The sequence below is a fragment of the Lissotriton helveticus genome, chromosome 4_1 (genome assembly GCF_964261635.1).
Source record: "Lissotriton helveticus chromosome 4_1, aLisHel1.1, whole genome shotgun sequence".
NCBI classification, from domain to species: domain Eukaryota; kingdom Metazoa; phylum Chordata; class Amphibia; order Caudata; family Salamandridae; genus Lissotriton; species Lissotriton helveticus.
The window spans coordinates 664,165,658-664,182,411 of record NC_136063.1 but is presented as its reverse complement, the minus strand read 5'-3'; positions in this window follow the sequence as shown (position 1 = coordinate 664,182,411).

Below are 16,754 nucleotides of genomic sequence, written 5' to 3'. Positions count from 1 at the left end.
GCCTTGAAGCCCATAGGAATCAATGGTGAATACCGATTCGGTATTTACCGATTCGGTAATTACTGATTCCTGCAAGGGTGCAGGGGGTGTCACTTCGACACCCTCTAGCACCCCAAATACAGGCATGTGTGCCATGTGGCACACATACATGCCCTAAGGGCATGTCTGTCTGTCACATGGCATAGGTGTGCATGCACACATGTGCATGCACACCTGGATTCGGTATTTTACCACCCAATTGGATTGGGTGGTAAAATACCGAATCTGAAAGGCCTGCGGCACTCAAAGATGTGCTACCTACATGTGCTTTTACAGAATCTGTATTTTTACCGATTCTGTATTTACCGATTCGGTAATTTTACCGAATCTGTAAATTCAGATTCGGTAAAATACCGATTCTGTAAAGCATGCTCCTACATTAGAAAACCCTAATACCGGTCGGAAACGGCTGAAATCGGCCGTTTCCGACCGGTATTAGGGCTCCTACATCGGGCCCCTAGTCCCTGGAATAGCCAGGATTTTAGTTTTCTTTTTTTTTGTCAAGCCATTCCTAGTTGAAAAGGACGAGGTTGCATCAAGAAGGGGCTGCAGGCCGACCTTGGTTCTACTAATCAGGACTAGATCATCCGAGTACAGCAGATTCGAGAGCTTCAATTTGGGTGGATGGTAATTGACAGAGTTTATTGTTGGAGTCAGATCTGATAAGAACAGGTAGAATAATATTGGTGCAAGGATGCAGCTCTGCTTGAGACCGTGCATGGTTTTATTTGGCCTGGAGAAGCGAGAGGCATCACAAATGTTTTATTCTAACTAATGTGTGTTTGTTCAGTGATTCCAGGGCCATTAGTAAGCCATCCGGTATGTTAAGAAGGGCTAATTCATGCCAAAGACCCCCCCCCCGGTCGACTCTATCGAATGCAGTCTTGTAGTCGATAAAGCCGAAGTAGACTGGTTGGCTATTAGATTTTGCCTTGACAGATAATAGGGAGAGTGCCATAAGGTGACTGAGGTCCCTGTATGCTTGGTGAACTGGGTTTGGTTTGGTGAAATTATGTTATTAGCCTTCGCCCAAATCTGTAGCTCAACTAGTAACACCCTTGTGAAATATTTGACATCATTGTAAGTTAGAGATACGAAGCGACTGTTCCCAGGAACCACCTTGTCTCCGCCCTTGAATACTGGTGCGAGAATCTAGCCATGCCATGAGGGAGAAATGCGATTCAGCTGCAAGATGGTGGAGAAAAGGGGTGTTAGGTGTGCAGCCCAGAATCTTGTGTCTGCCACATAAGTGGCTGGTGGAATTCCACCTGGGCATGGTGCCCTCTCTCTGTGGCCCTTTGCAATTTGTTTCTTGACCGCAGACAACTACCACTTAGGGTCTTTCACATATCTCCACCATAGACTACTTGCTTTCTGAGAAGCTCCAATAGTGGGTTATGGGTAGGCTGATGGGCTGATAGAGAGGCTCCAAGGTGACCTTATACCACAGCACCTTTGCCTCCTCCTGGTATCTGATGATAGTTCTGGCTTTCAACTGTCAAAATGCACTGCCACTCCCGTCCCTGAAGCTGTTTGCTTGCAGCATAGTAAGGAGGGTACGAGTACGCACGGTCTCTTTTATGATGAAGTGTAAATTACTCACTTGGAGCAGCCCAGCTACCTTAGGCTTACAGGGCTTCTTGGAAACCCTTAGGGCTTTTTCCAGGAACTTGAGGGCTTGGCGAGATGCACTGGACACTGCCCATGGTAACCGTGGCCTTACCCATTCTGGGCCTCACCACAGGAGGCTCCTATTACCTCCACCACACACTGCAGGCAGAGCAGGGCCGCAGAACTCCTCAGAAACTTCTCAGAGTCCCTCAGAACTCATAGCAGAGCATGGGGCAGGTGGTATGTTCATGGCCAGACACAGCAGGTACAACAACAGTGGCACTTGAGGCCTTGTCATCACTGTGGACTCCACGTTCTTTCTGTGGCACACTCTAGCAATGCCTCTGCTCACCTTCCATGGGCCTTCAATGGGCCTCAGCACCCAGCCCATTAGTGTAGGACTCATGCCAGCCCGGCTCTGCTTCACACTGCAGATTGTGGCCTGTACCGGTCATCAGATGACCAACTGCAGAAGGTCTCTGTATCCTGCCTGGCCTTCTGTGCCTCAGTCAGCCCTCAGCCCCTAGGGGCCTGTAGCAAGCATGGTCCAGCGGCAACTCACATCACGTCCTCTACCATATCATGCCCCTTTTGGTGATCGACTCTGAGCACTGTCTCAGGGCATCCAATACACTTCTCTAAAGCTTCGTAAATACTGAAGAAGGGTGCAGCATATTTAAAAAGTGAGATATGCACTTTTAAATTTTACTTGTCCTGGTAGTGAAATACTCATATATGTGTTTTTCACCACTGCAAGACCTTTCTCTGCCAAATGATAACATGGGGACTGACATATTACATTTTATAAGTGCAGTTTCGAGTTTGGAAAATGTAGGAAAACCAAATTTAGTGTCACTGGAATCACAATTTGAAAATACAACTTATGTTGGTTTTTAAATTGTAGATCTGAAAATGGCACTTTTAGAAAGTTTTCATTTTTGTGCTTAAACCATTGTGTGGTTTTCTGCCTGTCTCTGGAATACACACCTGGGGTGGGTGGCAGATGGCTTTCTGCATTCCCTCTAGACAGCCGCACACAAAGGAAGGGTAAATGTGACTGCCTAGTCATCTGCATATTGTTGGGTTATCCTGAGTAGGAAGGGAGGGAGGAGATGACACTCTGCACCTGAAAGTGTTGTGTCCTCTCCCTTCCCGAAGTATTGCATACTTCTCTGGAGTGAGTCTGCGCCCAGGGCAGGAAAGGCAGGGCCTTTTGCACTTCAAAGCATCTCCTTGAAGTCTCCCTACTTTACAAGCCAAATGGGTATAAGTTCTGGGCGTCTGACCCCACCAACTCAGAAGACTGCTGAAACTAAGGACATTCTGCCAGGAAGAACAGCTGTTGTGCTGTAGGAGGGACTTCCACTCTGCTAATTTGCTTGGCTGTGTTGGACTGCTGCCTGCTGATTGCTGTGCTGTTGGAGGGACTGCCACTTTGCTAAATTACTTTGCTGTTTTGGCCTGCTGCTCTTTCCTGGAAGTGAGAAGGACTGGACCTGCTCTCTATTTCCTTGAACCTAAGTTTCTCCAAGGGCTTGTTGGTTTGACTCCTGTTGCTGCCGTCTCAGGGATATCAAAGACTTCACCTTTCATCTTCACCCCAGCACCTGGACTTTACGGACTGTAATTTTTGTTCTGCCTAGTGGTGCCAATCCAGTCCAGGGCCATTTGAAGGGAGTTTAAAGTGCTGCATCTGACAAGAACAAGATGTGGTGTTGACTGGGAAAACATGACAGCTGGTTAGTACGCGGTCGCGGAGGCTCCCGAGGTTGGAGAAAAGTTTTCAAGTTTAAAATGCCGTCCTGAATTTCCATAAAATTATCAAAGGAATGAGTATCTGGTGATAGTTGTAGCTGAATTCCTCTGAAGATTGGACTGCTGGATCTGCTTCCCTGAGGCTTTGAAGGGGATTCTGATTACTCACGGAGCAGCAGTCTCCCCGCCCCATGGGATTGGTGGGTTTTCCAAATACCTCACCTATGGGGGACATGTAGAGCAGTAACAGAGGTGGTGAGGCGTGGCTGCGGTACCCTGATAAGCTGTGTCGGAGCCTGTGAGCGTGGCGAGGGAGCTGCGCAAGATGGCGACCGCCGCGTGCGGCTCCCAGGGGCAGTACAACAAGGATAGGGAAGCTTACCCTACTCCCTAAACCAAGGAAATATAACACAGGGAGCACAGCTCAGCGTGCAGGAAGGGGGGAGCTGTGCCCCCCCACAGAGGAGCTGGACAAAATGGCGACCGCCACTGGAGAGGCGAGATAAGCCCACTCGCTAATGATGGCAGTTTCCCGGGGGCCCGCTACGAAGAGGAGCCCTCCCTTACACTCCCACTCCAGTGTCAGGACTCCTCAACAAGTTATGCAAGTAGCATCCATCTTGTCAAGTAAATCCCGCTGGTTCAATACAGAAAGATGCCCATTACTTAATGGATGGAGATATTGGAATCACAAGCGGAACTCTAAGATGGCCGCCGGCTTTAAGGAAGAAGTTGCGGTCTAGTGTTTCAGTCTTCTACAGGTGCAGGAGTTCAGGTGAAGCACGCAATGTAATTCTAATGCGCACTTCACTGAGGAGAATCCCGGAGAAGGTCTTGTATTTTGGTGCTCCGGTAAATTCTTGTTTAAAGATAATTCTAAAGCAAAATTTATACCGCGCATAGAAATTACGACGGTTAGGAATAACCAGTTCCTGACGCCGAGTCTCTGACTTGGTGAAATAGAGTTCTTCAGTCTCGCTCAGTTGTTTCAGCAATATCGGCACAAGGCCTCCAACGTCTGCAGCGTTCCTGAGAAGAGAAGAAAGAAAAGAGAGATAAGTCAATTCGCATGTTATAATTGATATCGGCTATACTAAATTGTGCATCAGAGAAAAGGTTGAAGTTCAATTTACGAATTTACGAATACAGTCTTATGTTATACTTACCAGAAACTCTTTCTATTGATGAAAACCTGTGAATACAGAAAAGAAAGGACATAGTATACGAATGAGAAATTCAGCAAGACATAATTACAACAAAATAAGTCTGGCACAAAATGTATAATAGTTAGTAGAGGCAATTCCCAATATAGGCACAAAATAGGTTATGTAGGTTTAATTTAGGTAATTAGGATAGGCAGAGCTTTCCAATGTAACTAGGATTCTGGGAGACACGTAAAAGAAACTCTATACAGATGAGATGGTAAGCAGTTAATTCAGTAATATAATAATACAGTTTAGAATTGCAACAAATATAGTAATCCAAATCTTGTTTAATAGGTATCATCTGATCTAAGAAACGGTTACGACAATAAAATGTAACAAAGATAGAAGAGAGGGAAGAACACTGGAAACAATTGGTAAAGTCTGTTTAGAAATTGAACCAAAATTAAGTTAGAGTAGTTAGGTGCAAGTTAATCATTTTCTTTAATACAATCCAGGTTTCTCCGAAGTTGAGTCTTCAGAACGGACTGAACAAGAGAAGCAGTAAGAACAGTTCCAGTGCAGTCTCTTCTGTTCTCTTTCTTATTTTATCCAATCCCCCTTCCCCCTCGAGGGTCACTTACGGCCAAGTGTTATAACAGGCTCTGGGGGATCTTTTAGAGGGAGTCCGGAAATATTCGACTTCTGTTCCTGCGCAAGACTTGGTGGTAAGAGTTCACTTCAGCTTCTGACATCCAGTGGCATCAGCGAGTGCACCGTAACTAGCGGCACCCATTATCAACCTGCCATCGGACCAGTACGAAGAGTCCTGTGGCAGATAGACGACAATTTACCCACTCACATGACCGATGAGCGAGGGGGGAAAGCGAGGAGGCCCTAAGGGGAATCTGTTGGTGACTGGAGTCTCCCAGATCCTGGTGGAGCAAACCGCTCTCAGGGCAAAATAATTACTTTAGTGTCCTGCCTGGCGTGCCTGACCCTGACCTGGCAGCGGGAGTCACAGTGCCATGCCAGTAAAGCGAGGGTGTCCTTGATGCGCCCCCAGATGACTCTGTCTACTCAAATGGGACATTAAGAAGGAGAGATAACCCGAACCCTGCGCCCCAAACGCAGTTGTACGGTTACGCGAGACCCCACGGGGGGGGCTCCGGGGAGCTATAGAGTACACCCCCAGAGACTGTTCATAACGCTGATCCAGGGTGTAGAGGGAATATAAGGTGTGGAGCCTACAATCAGACGGCGTCCATGGCTAAAACAGGAAAGAGGGGATGAATGTTTTGTGCGTCCGGCGCCAAACACATAGACACTTACGGGCCTCTGCAGTTGCACCTATGTCATAGAAAAAGATGCCTGCTAAAGTCTCTAGCTTTTATCCTCCAGCTGAGAAATGACAAGCACCGACGCAGGGGGCACCATGGACACCATGGCACTTACGAGAGAGGACTTGATGGCAATCCTACGTGAGTTCAAGGCAGAGTTGCTCGCAAATTTTAATCAAGACATTAAGGCCTCCATCAAACAGCTCAAAACAGACCTGACTACATGGGTGATGACGCTCCAGCAGAATGTGGATTCAGTAGGCACGAGAGTGCTAGATATGAAATCCCACTCCCAAGATCTTGACAAGCGGTCCACGGACATGCAAGAGCAGCTGCAGGACCTACAGAAGCAACTACAACTCACAGTGCTGAAGTCGGAAGACTTGGAGAACAGGGCTGGAGAGAGAATATACAAATTCGAGACCTGGAGGAAGGGGCAGAGGGGCAGAACCTTGAGGCCTTCCTTGAGGGTCTCTTCACAGAAATCTTTAGCCCGCGGCAACTCAAAATTAAGCTGGAGAGAGTACACCGGGTGGGGGCAACCCTCCAGGGACCGTCTGAGGCCACATGATGGTCTCGCTAAGTTCCATTCCTTCAAGGTAAAAGAAGCCGTGCTTCAGGCAGCCCAGACAAAGAGCAACATCTCCTTCCAGGGTTTTTGATGTAACGTGTACCAAGACTTAGCCCCTGCAACGTTGACAAGGAGACAGCAGTTCCGACACATCACCACGAAACTCCACGAAGAACAAATAAAGTATCGATGGACATTCCCGCTCAGCCTGAATTTTTAATTTCAGAATAAGGTACACCATGTCATGGAGTTCGAGGAGGGAATGTGGATACTGGGTCTCAGCTCTGAAGATGCGAGGAATACGCAAGATGCCTCGGGGGGAACGGACCTAGAATCCCAGAGAAACAGCCAATGGAGCACAAGTCTAATAGGAGGGCATAAATGATCAACGAAACACATAGATCTACTCACAGACAGTTGACAAACAACAGTTGTGATAGCCTTTATAGCTAGAGGCCCTCTCCAGGACTACGGCTTTCAAGAGCCATGATGTGGGTCTAGAACCGCAGGGAACAGATGAACACTAATAAACTCGCCACAGGATTTCTCCAGTTAAGAAGAAGTGGAGTGCTACCCCATCCAGAGTCCCCTGGCAGGGCCAGCTCAAATTCTGAGGCACATTAGCCAAAGCCCGAACTGGGGAAGGCCGGTACCGATCAGCACTTGAACACTAAACGATGGCGACCTTTGTTGATAACTTCATAAGCCGGGATGGGAGTGGACAGGGACTCCAGTTGAATAACCCTCCAACATGCACAGCCGTGGGGAGACCCACTCCGGCAATGATCCAGTTTTCATCCAGCACAACTGGTTGTTGGTATTGTTGTGGTTTTATTTTCTTTTTTGGTGGGGGGGGAGGATGTACATGGTGGTGGCTGGTGGGGCACGGAGAGAGAGTACACAATCTAATAGGTGCAGATACCATGAGGGGATTTGGATGTAAATGGTCCATTACAGTAGGGCAAAGACACAAGGCAAAGGGGTAGACCTTGACAGTCGAAAGAGGAGGGTGGAAGATGGGTAATGTAACGCCATGGTGATCTCCATAGGGTCATGGAACATTAAAGGTTTACATTTGCCACTCAAGTGGCAAAAAATCTGGAAATACCTTACAGATCACCGCTTTGAAATTGTGGTGCTCCAAGAGACTTACTTAAAAAGAGAGGAGGGGCTGAGACTCTGCCATAAACAATACCCCCTTATATATCGCTCTTCCGCAACCACTAAACACCAAGGGGTAGCCTTACTCTTCCATAGCTCAGTCAAATTCCAACCGGAGTCTTTTAAATCTGACAAAGAAGGCTGGATGGTTATGGTTAAGGGTAGCCTCGATTGTTAGCACTTTCTTCACAGGGATTAAGCAAACACCTAATGATTTAGGCCTTCGAGAGGCCTGGCGCACGCTTTACCTTACAACTACAGACTACACATTCTTTTCCCCTGTCCACCTCACCTACTCGAGGCTAGAATATATTTTTATCAGTCAGAATCTACTGGGATCCCTCTAGGCGGCACAAATTCTGCCACTCTTGATATCTGATCACTGCCCAGTCTCAACCTGTCTTAGCTGGGGACATGCTACATTCAGTACTCTGAAACGGTATTTCCCGGTATCCCTCACTTGAGATAGACTGCTGCAGGAAGAACTGAGAGGAACGATCAGGGAATTGTTTGAGCTGAATGTTCCTGTGACACCTCCACTTTCAACAACTGGGATGCATTTAATGCGGTCCTTAGGGCTAAATGCTTGGAACTTAACGCTACCCTGAACAAACAAAGAGCACGGGAGAGGGAAGGGTTGGAAACGGCATTGAAAGCAGCCGAAAAAGAACACAAGAACGCACCCAACAGAAGTTCACTACAAACTATCACTGCATTAGGGGGAAACTCAAGGCAATTTATAATAACAGAGCTGAATACACCCTACTACGGCTCCGCCAGACTTCCTATTCTCAGGGGAACAAGATAGGCAGGCAACTTGGTGGGAAAAGACAAAGCAAATACATTGGCAATATACAAGATGGGGACAGGAGGCTGGTATCTTCTGACATTGGCAAAACCAACATGTTTGGGGCTTTCTACAAAAGACTGTACACGGGGAAGACATGGGATACCGATGCACAAAATACATACCTGCAATCATTACAGTTCCCCAAGGTCTCTCCGGACACAATTGCTAGCCTCAACGCACCCATCACACAAGACGAAGTGAGCGCGTCAATCAAGGCTCTCAAAATCAACAAAGCGCCTGGGCCAGATGGCCTAACGGCCCACTTCTATAAAACCTACGCGCCAGATCTTGTCCCAAACCTTACACAACCCTTCAACTCAAAGGCGGATATGGTTGGGGTAACACCCTCTATGGCTGAGGCAGTAATCTCTGTGATCCTGAAACCGGGGAAGAATCCACAATTGTGTGTTTCTTATCTCCCAATTGATCTATTAAATCTAGATGCGAAGCTGTATTCTGCAATTCTAGCAAGACGGCTAAACGATCTCATGCCAGAGCTTATACACTCTGATCAATCCGGCTTCATACAGGGGCGGCAAACCCACGACAACATACGTAGACGATCCATCTGATCGATCCATCTGATCGGAAAGGCAAATAAACGCTAGATTCCAGCGGTTCTTGTGGGCTTGGATGCCAAGAAGGCATTTGACCAGGTAGACTGGACCTTTCTCTTCAACACACTCACACATTTTGGATTTGAGGATAGATTTCTCAACATTATTAGGGCCAGCTTCACACAACCACGGTCACGAGTGCAGGTCAATGAGAGTCCGTCCGCACCTTTTTCCCTCATGAGGTGGACACAACAGGGATGCCCATTGTCTCCCCTGTTGTTTGCCCTCAGCATTGAACCACTGGCGATTAGTATCAGGGAAAATCTGGGGATTCGGGGGATCCCTTTCGGGGGGACACCCACACAATCTCACTCTACATGGACGACATTCTCCTCTCCCTCACTGAACCATCGCTTTCGCTCCTCTCTCTACAGAGGGAATTAGTTAGGTTTGAAGCAGTGGTGGGATTTAACATCTACCTAGATAAATCATCTGTTTTTAATCTCACACTCCCCGAGTCCGAGGCCCAACAGTTAATGCAACATACACCCTTTCAATGGACCGAGCATTCCCTTCAATATCTGGGTGTCCAAATGACGCCCCAACTGGAGGGCCTATACAAGACCAACTATCCGCCTCTACTCCTACAGCTCCAAGCTGATCTCAAACGATGGAAGCCTCATCTCCTGGCTGGGTCGCATTCATGTGAATAAAATGACAGTCCTCCCTGAATTGTTGTACCTTTTTCAGGCCTTACCCATCGAACTAGATAGGGACCTTCTACCTAAAATCTGATCTCTCACCACCCAGTTTAACTGGAGGGCGGATGGGCCCGCTTACCTTTCTATACACTGAGACAGTCAAGAACAGAGGGAAGGGTGGGCCTAGCAGATTTCGACCTCTATTATAAAGCTGCCCAAATAAGAATAGTAACAGAATGCTCCAAACGAGAGTCGAAAAAGCACTAGCCGCATATGGATCGCGCCATTGCAGGGAGGTCGATTTGGGACCTAATTTGGAAACCCAAGAAGGACAGGCCCACCAATGCCTACATTAGCACCCCCACACATACTACACTGAAGGTTTGGGACTCCATAACAGGGGGAGAAGAATAGACCACATTTCCATCCCCATACACCCCGATTAATTTTAATCCAGCCTTTCCCCCGGCACTAAAGGAAGGCCCCTTCAATCACTGGACTGAGCTCTTCCACTACACTCAACTCAAACATTGGGCTCTCACCCACCTGTTCAGAGACGCGGCCGCAAGGGAGAGGACGTGTTTGAAAAGTTTGTGCAGAAGGTGGGTGCCATGAGAGGCATCATCTCTTTTCTATATCTATTCCTACTCACTGCTTCCAGAGCTCCAGCGCCATGAGAGGCGTCATCTCTTTTCTTTATAGCTCCCTACTCACTGCTTCCAGAGCTCCACGTCCTAGGTATATGGCCTTGTGGGAGGGGGTAGTGAAGAGAGACATCTCGAATGCAGAGTGGACCTGCCTGTGGTCAGACATTGCCAAATTTAACCACTCCCTAGAACTGTGCGAAGCACATCTAAAAACGCTGGCAGACTGGTATCTATACCCCACGAAACTTAAATGAATTTTCCCAGATACCTCTGATTTATGCTGGAGAGGATGTGGCCTTCTTAGAGACTTCCAACATATATGGTGGGATTGTCCTACAATCACGCCATTTTGTGAAGAGATCCTTGCACACATTAAAAGCGTGCTAGGCTATCCCATACCCACATTTATGGAGAGAATGTTAAAACTTATTAGGCATACGATACCCATCATTAGAACATCAAACAAAGGCTGACAAGGCCATCATGTGGACCTGCAAAGGGGCAGCTAAGGTAGCGATTGCAGCAGCATGGAAGAAGAAAGCAGCCCCCACTCTCTCCATGTGGCAGGCCTCACTCTGGAGAATAATCTGTTTCAAGCGTATGGCGGATATCTTCTGTGATGATTACAAAAACTTTGAATACAAATGGGGCCACTGGTCGCTTACCTTACTAAAGGCCTGCCACTGGCAGTTTGCCCACCCTCCATAGGAGATATGCATCTCTTCCAATTCTAGATCACATATAGACCCCCGGGAAACACCAGTAGGGATACATCAAACGCAGTCCATCCCACACAGTGCAACAGAAAGAACCGTTCGCATGCTTCGTGGAAAGTGCACACGATATTTAGCCACCACCACCATTTTTGGTTTAGGGGAGTGGGTGTTGGGGGAGTTGTTTAGGAGGGTTCTTCCATGTTGGATGGGGTAGTCCTTTATACTCATCGCAAAATAAAGATGAGTGAGATACTTCAACTGCTTTATTCTTTCTTGTTCTTTATCTCTGCAATAAGTCTGGCCTTTACAATGTTAAAAACTGTACCTTAATTAGTATAGACTTGTTTGAGAAGGCCTGGGGCCATGTTACTGTAATGATGAGCATTTCAAATGCCAATAAAACATGTTTGAGTATGTGTGGGGAGCGGCTGGGTGAGGAGCAGAACAGAAAAAAGGTGTAGTGAAGATAAAGCGAGAAATCAGGTGCTTTAAAAAAATAATAATAATAACAACAAATGATCAGCTGGAATAAGGACTGGTGATCAGTTAGATATAGAGGCATTTCAGGTGTTTGAAAAGGTGGAGGTGACATCAGAGAGGAAAGCTCACCAGGGAAGGTACCTACTTAGAAATTTAGGGTCAAGGAACTACTTGAAGGGTGCACAGAGTAGAACTCGAAATAAGACAAGGGCAATAGAGTCTGATCCCCTGAACCAGATTGGGGCCACCCCAGGAGAGTGGCAAAGTCCCAGAAGGAGGAGGTTGTGGGGAAAAAAATCGGAGACATGGGCAGAGAACCCAAAAGTTACACCCTCATTAAGAACCGTCTATAAGGTGGTACCAAAGACCCTGTTGTTGAAAAACCCAGGTTGGGACAACCCCAGAGTTAGACTGGAAGGTGGCCAAGATATTAGAACCTCAAATAGGTTTCAGGTGTTTGCAATTAACCTTGAGATACATTGAAAGAGCTAAAGGTAACCCAGTTAGCCTAGGAAGAGAATAAGATTTCCCCCCTTTATAGTTATGGAGCCCCCCTTCTCTCAAATAGGTTTTGTACTCCATGGAAATTTGTCGCTTCCTCCTGAGAAAGGGGGAGGGGAAACTCTAGTAGAAGTGGCACAAACGCTACATCAGCCTCAATCACCCAAACCCCAGTCTCAGTCAGTCATTGACCTAATTGAGTTACTTACTACGGAAGTAAGAAATAGATTAGAAACATCGGAATCATATCAAAGGGAGATTAGAGTGGCCTGCGGAAGTTCGGGAAAAGAACAGGATGATCTTGCCTCTAGGACAACTCAGCTTGAAACTTCTGTTAAAGACCTAACAATACAGACAATGGCTAACACAAAGGAGATTATACTTCTAAAAGGGAATGAGGTGCTGTTGAAGGGCAACGTGGAGTCATTGGAAAATAACCAGAGAAGATGGTTGCATCCTAAAATTTCCAGAAGGGTTTGAGTGGGAAGACATAAGGGCATTTGTGGCAAACATGATCAAGTAGAGCATCTATATTGATGGCACAGAGGAAGACTTAGTGAAGGATATGCAGAGAATCCAAAGAGAGCCATTCAGGCCAAACTTGAATAAAATAAATCCAAGAAAAATCCTGGTCAATTTTAATACCTATAAGATTAAGAAAGAAATTCTAACTCAGACTCTAAAAAAGAAAACCTTATCAGTAGATGTGATACATTTTGAAATCAGATCCGATGTTTCCCAGATCATGGCCAATAAGCAGTGGGAGTTTGGAAACATGATCGAGCCCTTAAATCGACTGGGCGTAATGGCCCAATTAAGATTCCCTGCCAGTCTGCGGGTTATGCATAATAATAAGATGGAAAATTTCCTCAGAATGGACGAGGCTGAAGAATGTCTTAAATCCTTGTTGGGTACAGGGTTGGAATAGGCAAGGTAAAATGCAGTTTCTCTCTGTATAATCCCTTTGTGATACGCTGCTGAAACCTTTTTTTGTTTTTGTTTTAGGTTCAGTATTAGCAGCAGAATTGCTTAAAGTGATGAATTAATTGGGGGGTACGAATTTTGAATGTTGATATCAAGTCTCCCAACCTCGGAGGGTCTCCATAGGCTTAAGCCATAAAGAAGAAGGAAGGTGTGTTTTCCAAAGGGGGTGGGGGTCACGGGTAGGTTTTAGTGCATGGGTGGGGGAGCAGTGGGAGAAAACAAAATGCTGTCCTCATAGAACATATATGAATTCAGGTCTCAATGGGATAATGAATCTAAGGAATTAATATGATCACTAGTTGGAGAGAACAGAGAGAACTGCTATCAAGGAATGAAAATGGACTCGGAATGAGAAATAGAAGAGGAAAGATTCTGAAATATTTAAAAGATGTTCCAGTGCAGACTATCATCCCTCAAGAAACCCATTTAACCATTAAAGAAATGTGTTATGTCTTTAGAGCTAGAAAGTGGCTACAGAAAGCGATATTCACTGACCATCATCTTACTATAAGAGGGGTAAATATTCTGGTTAAATCAAATCCCCTAATGACAATTGAGGAAAGTAGGGTGGATAAGGCCAGAAGATGGGCGGTAGTAAACATAAAATATTGTAATCAAGCTTACACTGTGGTTGGCTATTGTGGTCAAACTTGGATGATCTTACACAGTGGAAGAGGTGTGGCGCCGCGGCCAGGGCGACTGACGCTGGAATCTGGGGACCACGGTTCGATCCCCGGCTCCGGCGGCAGGTTAGCCCAGCACCATGTGACTCTGGGCAATAGCTCGCTTAATCTTCCCGACGGCCCCCAGCGCCTAGAGACCCTTACGGGTGATTGTGCGCTTTACAAATGTGGACTTTACTTTACTTTACACCATCCGGGAGCCTACTCTTAGAACTTCTAGATTTTCCTGATCTAATCATAATGGGTGGGGATTTTAATGTGGTGTTGGAAGGCAATTTAGACCCTTTCAACAAAAGTAGAGTGACAGTACATATAAAAACACGATCATTAATGATAAATTCAATAAAGAAACTCGGTTGGTGTGATATTTGGAGAGAGAGACTTACCCTTTAAATAATAAAAAAAATGGGCACCAATCAAGAATAGACCTCTTCCTAATCAACCAGAGAATAAATGATCAGGTTAAAGATGCTATCTATGTAGGATTACATATGTCAGACATTTAGCCATAACCCTAGTTCTGATTCCACCAAGTATTGAAGTGCAAAGAAGGTGGACTGTGGATCGTACCATACTATCTGATGAGGACATGATAGCAAAACTAGGGATGGAATCTCAAGAGTTCTTTGAAAATAACATAGACAGTGCACCATCGGGCATAGTTTGGGATGCTTATAAAGCCTTTGTGAGAGGGAAAATAACATCAATCCAATCCTATAAAAATAACCAACGAAGAATGCAGATTACCAATATCGAGATTAGATTCTGCAGCTGGAACAACGGCTACCAGAAGCTAAGATAGAACATGGGCCGTATTAATCCTCTATGTAACCCCTTAGAATGGACCTTGTAGCCGTAGTAGAAGCGAGATTACAAGAAAGATGGCGAGTAAGCAAATGGCCCATTTTAAATATGGGGAGGCTGTGGTAAATTACTTGCCTAGAAATTTAAAAATAATCAGGCAAGGAATTTTTTTAAAGAATTAAATCATGACGAGACAGGTTGCCTCACTGGGACTAGGGAGGGTATTGAAGAAGCTATGTTGTACCATTTTGGGAAAGTATATTTGGAAGATCTAACTATGTTAGATGAGTAGGTGGAAGAATGGTTGGGCCAAGAACTCCCCTTAAACTCTCAGATATTCATAGGGAAGTAATACATCGTCCGATAACGGAAGGTGAAATTGAGAACACAATTAGAACTGGCAAATTGAACAAGGTGGCAGGTCCAGATGGCCTCCCTGCGGAAATATATAAAAAGTTAGAGGAATACATAGTCCCAGGTATGTGTAGGCTGTTTTTAGATATGTTTAATAAGGGTAGGGAGATCCCAGCCTCATGGAATAAAGTTGGTGTCACCCTGACACTTAAACCGGATAATCCACCAAACTCATGCGATTCCTATAGGCCCATCTCGTTGTTAAAGTCCGACTACAAGATCTACACAAATTGGCACATAGGCTTAACGGAGTAGTGGGTATGCTGCTTAATGCAGATCAGAAAGGCTTTATGCGGGGGAGGGAAATTAAAGTCTTAACCTATAACTTAATCGGTTAGATCGGACTTCCAAAAATAAGAGGACTGATTTTTGGCTCCCATATGAGAACTGGGAAACATATGTTATATGTTTATAGTCCAATGATTAGGCCTGTGAAGGTACCTCTCATGGACAGGTGAAATTAAGCCACCTATGATAGGAGATGGTAAGCGAGGTGTAGAGTGACCAACTCCTGATTGAAGAACAAAAGAACTCTGGTGGGTGCTACACCAAGGGAGACCCCGGAGTACAGAATATTATCTTTTGTTAATTTGGGTAAATGAGGACTAATAAAAAAAAAGAAACTGCACGTCGACATAGTTGCACCAATCAGAACCAATGCTTTCCCTACTGCAAGATCGCCAACAATGCCATTGCAATCTCAGGGACCGGCGCATTGCACTCGGCCAACTGTATTGCCTCCTTAACCACTGCATCAGGAAACAACACATCACCTCCACAACATGGAGAAGATCATTGTATCGCCGCCAGCATGGATTAACCTGGTACATCACCTTCGGAACCACTGCACTCTGGAATTGATGCTTTGTCCATGGCACCACCGCCTCAACTCTACTACATGGAGAAATCCAGTGTAACTCAGTTACGTGGCAAGAATCGATGCATTGCACCCTACAATTAATTCTGCCGCAAAGTTTTGAGGTACCTTGCTCAGTGGGCTGTACTTTGGTCCTGTAGTTGGCCTGCGCTCCATTGCAGGCAGCCTGATCTTTTGACTTTAACCCAGTCCAGCACAACCCTCTTGAACCCCTTAAGAGCTGTTTGCTTCTATGAGCTATTTTGACGCTTATTTTTTACAAATTCATATTTTGGCTTCTACTTATTGGATTTTTGTCATTTTGGGCTTGTTTTGTTCAGAATATAATAATCAATTTGTCTAAACTGGTGTGTAGCCTTTTTGAGGCATTGTCACTGGTGAAAGACCTTTACAACGCGGCCGTTACTCCGCGATACATTTACATGCGGTCATTACAACGCAAGTCATTACAACAACTTGCGCTGGATTGTGCTATACACTAAGGAATAGTATGATTTACTATTCCAACACCTTCCCTACCGTTACGTAGGCTGGAGTTGGAATAGTATATCATACTATTCCTAAGTCCTAAGTCCAGCACCTCTAGCGCAAGTCGTTGTAACATCTTACGTTATAATAATTGCGATGTAACGTACCGCGATGTAAATGATCATGTAAATGATTGCGTTGTAATGCCACATATTTGTTTTCACTATGTTACTCTTTGATGTGTTATACATATATGTTGCACATTACCTCTTAAGTTAAACCTACCTGCTCTGTGCCAAGCTACCCGAGGGTGAGCACAAGTTACTTTTTGCTGAGTGTCAGACTTACCCTGACTGGGATAGTGGTTCCTTCCTCGACATGGTTCACACTCTGCCAACCAGAAACCTATTTTCTAACAATCTACATACATCATGTGTGTTCTGGTTTTACCTT